This window comes from Silene latifolia, chromosome 8 (genome assembly GCF_048544455.1).
Source record: "Silene latifolia isolate original U9 population chromosome 8, ASM4854445v1, whole genome shotgun sequence".
In the NCBI taxonomy this organism is placed as follows: domain Eukaryota; kingdom Viridiplantae; phylum Streptophyta; class Magnoliopsida; order Caryophyllales; family Caryophyllaceae; genus Silene; species Silene latifolia.
Window position 1 is genome coordinate 5,739,737 of NC_133533.1, and position 4,561 is coordinate 5,744,297.

Consider the following 4,561-nt stretch of genomic DNA (forward strand, 5'->3'; position numbering starts at 1 on the left):
CTTATTGTTGATTTTTGTATTATTCGAATAACTTTTATTTTGATTAATATGATACTACCTAGTTTCATACTATTTGTTAGTATGTTTGTACTACTCTCGTATTTTTTGTATTTATAGGTACCGAGTCAAGTGAGAGCGGATGAATAAGAAGAATTAATACGGACAATAAGGCGATGCACACAAAAGAAATGGGCCTGCCATTGGGATATAATATGTGCCATGTACGTAGTTGATACGTGAAACATGGGCCTTATCTAGCCATGCACTTGGATTTTGGTGGTAAAAGTTGGACTTGGTCCACTATTTTTTGGCCTTACTCCGAATTCAGCAATAAGAAACACGAGAGGCATTAGATAAAAAGTGGAGGTATCCTTGATTATTTTTTGGGAGGTTCTTGCTCTGTTTGGTAAAACTAACTGAAAAGGTAGCTGAAAATTAAAAAGGTAGCTGAAAACTGAAAAGCTAACTGAAACCTGAAAAGGTAACTGATAGGGTAGCTGAAAATTAGGAACCGATAAGGTAGCTGATTATATAAAAAAATGTTTGGCAAACTAACTGAAAAGGTAATTGATTTTAATAAAATGACGTAAAAGGATATGATAATTATTTAATAGTTTAGATTTAAAGGGTAAAAGCGGAAAATCAAACCAAATCAGGTACCTGAAATCGCAAATGCTACTCTAGGTAGCATTTCATTTCAGGTAGCTTATTTGGTTAAATAAGCTACTTGTCAAACGCTTACAAAAAAATAAGGTACCTGAAATTTTGGTCAAATAAGCTATTTTGACCAAATCAAGTACTTGAAATACCTTGTCAAACGGAGTCATATTCTGGGAAGAGCACGAAGGAGTCAGAGCACGAAGGAGTCAGAGAGGAGAAAAATAGAGTAGGAGTAGTTTAGTATTCTAGATCTTGCTCTTCAAAAATCACAAAAAAACCAATTTTTCTTCCTTGTTCTTAAATTAGTCTAGTTTATCCTCTTAATTAGCATTTGTATAAAGATTTCTTATCTTATTTCTCTTTAATTATAAGTTAGGTAACTAATTTTTCTCACTTTTATTTGTCCAAGTTATTATTTTTACTTATTTATGCAATTAGTTTGTTAAAGTTTCAATCTTTACTACTCTTGTCAGGTTTTGGGTTATAATTAGAGTAGTGGGTAGTATGCTTAGTGTTAACTATCTCATGTTTAGTCATTAGATTAATTAAAGTTTAAGTCTTTATTGCTTTATCATGTTTAATTTCATGTTTAGTATAGTTTTTTAATGTGTCTTGTGTTAGATTAGTAATGTTTAGTTTATTGTTATATTTGTTTAGTTTAGTATAGTTTAAAGTTTTAATCTTTCTTATCTTAATTATATTTATTTCATTTTTAATGTTAATGGGTAGTTTAATTAGTTTAGTTTTAATCAACATGTTAATTACTTCATAATTTATAATCCACAAGTTGATCACATTATAACTTAATAAATTTATCATGCTTCCCCTTCTTGGTCTATATAAGTGTATGTAGGGTGCCCATATAATTCATTAAACCCAACACAAAACAACACAATATATTGTTCACATACAGATATAATTTAGTAATATCAATGAGGATATTTACTATTGCAATAATACTATTGTTCCCAGGAAATGTTGGAGAAAATGTAATGGCTCAAACAATTGCAAGAAAGCAGCTAAAGTCGTTAGGGTGCTTCAAGAATGTAAACGAAGATATTTTTGGTCGGAAAAGGTTCAGAGGCCGGTCTTGGTTTCAGCCGCGCTATTAATATCTGTTGGAAAAATAAGGTCCCTCCAAGTGGGGCCCACCATCATTAATGCATGAAGAAAAAAAACGGAAAATTCACGTGGTACCCTCGAACTTTTCCATTTTGCACATGGTACCAAACTTTTTAACTTTGTGTACATTATACCCTCCATGTTTGATTTTTATGCACAACATACCCTTTTTGTCGCTGTAAAAAAACTCAATTGCGCATAACTCCTAGACCGGAATTCTGAATCAACCAATTTTTTTTCCTAAAATGATTATCTCATCATAATCTACGATTTGTGAAAAAAAAATTGTCGACTGACATTTTATAGGGTTTTTTTTAACGAAAAACTCAAATCAACCATATCTTCGATCTTAAATTTCCGAATGACCATTTTCATTTTATCAATCTATAGATCTCGAAGATATATTCAATTTGAAAAAAAAAATTAATCAATTCCGATTTCTGGTCTATAATTTATGACCAATTGAAAATTTTAAAAACGATAAAAAGGCAAGTTGTGCTTGAAAATCAAATTTCAAGGATATTATGTGCACAAACTTAAAAAGTTGGGTACCACGTGAAAAATGACAAAGTTTGAGGGTACCACGTGAATTTTCCGGAAAAAAATGGGTTTGCTGGAGAATGCATGCATGCTAGCATACTACTATGTGTAGGACGGTGTAGTGTACCAAGTTTTTCAACTTTGCCATGCTCAGTTGCAAAACATACAGGGGTATTGAGTACTATAAATAGCAAGCATGTGGGAGCATTTCATTCATCCCACATCCACATCCCCAGCAAACACATAAAACCAGTAAGTGAGAGCAAAGAGCCACTTACTGAGAGTGTGAGAGAAAAATACAGAGAGTTTGAGAGTTAGTGTGGTACTGCTCAAATAATCATGTCCGTACGGTATCCAGTCGGAAAGGTGTAAAATCTCCGACTAAGTCCCACACATTTAGAATATTATTTCTGAGGGTCCGAGTGTTTATCCGGGTAGCCAGAATAATATTTGTAATCTCCTAGTGGGGTATTAGGAAAAGGCATTGTGTTCCCATTATTTTGCTTATAGTGGAGATATTAAGCGGCCTAAGGGTCCCGTGGTTTTTACCCTTATTCAAAGGGGTTTTCCACGTAGAAAATCGGTGTCCATATTCTCTATTTTGTTGACGTATTTATTATCATCTTGTCCATTTTATAATTACACTCATGTAAGAGGGTAATAGGTCCACGCTTCCACTCAATATTTACGCCTGTTACCCAACAGAGTGGTATCAGAGTTCTGGTAGCTCTCGGTATACTTTGTGTAATTTTTTAAAATGGAGGATACCGTCACAATTAGTGGCATGATAAAATTAACGGCGACCAATTATCCAATATGGAAGCCAAGAATGGAGGATATTCTTTATTGTAAAGACATGTACCATGTCGTCGCATCTTCGACGAAACCCGTTGATAAAACGGAAGATGCGTGGAATACATTAAATCGAAAGGTTGTCGGATTGATCCGTCAATTTATCGATCGTAGTGTTTTTCAAAGCATGTAGCCGGTGACACAGTGGCTAATACACTCTGGAATAGATTGAAGTCCATGTACGAACGCAAGACGGCTCTCAACAAAGCCTCTCTAGTTAGACGACTGGTGAGACAGGAGTACAAAGACGGTCGTAGCATGGTGGAAAACCTCAATGACTACCAGGGCTTGCTAAATCAGATAACAAGCATGAAGATAAGTCTCGCAGATGAGGTTCAGGCACTCTTACTTCTCAGCTCCCTCCCGGACGGTGGGAAACGCTCGTAGTGTCTTTAAGCAACTCCGTTCCAGAAGGAAACCTCACAATGACAATTGTGAAAGATAGCTTGCTTAATGAAGAAGCTAGAAGAAAAGAATTTGGTACTTTCAACTCTGTGGAAGTCCATGTTGCAGAAACCTCTTGTGGAAGAGGTAAAAGCTAAGGGTCGCAAAAACGCGATCAATCCAGGGGGAGATCGAAGGCCAGAAAAGAAGTTACCTGCTACTATTGCGAGAAGCCGGGCCACAAGCAAAATGAATGTCGGTTAAGGAAACGTGATCTAGCGAAAGGAAAATATTGCAACAATGATCACGAAAGCCAAGGTGAAACCAAAGGCCGTAGCCGCCAAATCTTTGAAGTATTTTTCATAGGTGACGATGGTTACCTAAATGTGGCATGTGAGGATAGTATGTGGGTTGTTGACTCTGGCGCGTCATACCACATTACCTCAAATGTCGACTTCTTCTCTTCTTATACTGCCGGAAATTACGGTAGTGTAAGAATGGGAAATGATGGTTCCTCCAAAATCATTGGTATTGGAGATGTGTGTTTGCAAACCAACACTGGGCATAAGTTGTGCATTGAAGAATGTCCGACATGTTCCTGACATCCGGTTAAACCTAATGTCTGCCGGGATGTTAGATGATGAAGGTTATTGCAGTCAACTAAATGATGGCAAGTGGAAGTTGACTAGAGGTTCTATGATCGTGGCGCGAGGAAAGAAGCAGAGAACACTTTATATGACTCAAGCGAAATTGAGTCACGGAGAGGCAAACATTGTTGCACCAGATGCCTCTACCGAGCTTTGGCACAAAAGGCTCGGGCATATGAGCGAGAAGGGCCTACAAATTCTCGCTCGTAAGCAAATCCTCCCTGAAGTAAAAGGTGTGCCCCTAAAACCATGTGTTGATTGTTTGGCTGGGAAACAACATAGGGTGGCATTTCAAAGAACGCCTCGGAAAAGGCGTAGCCACGTTTTGGATTTAGTCCATACGGATGTCTGTTCCA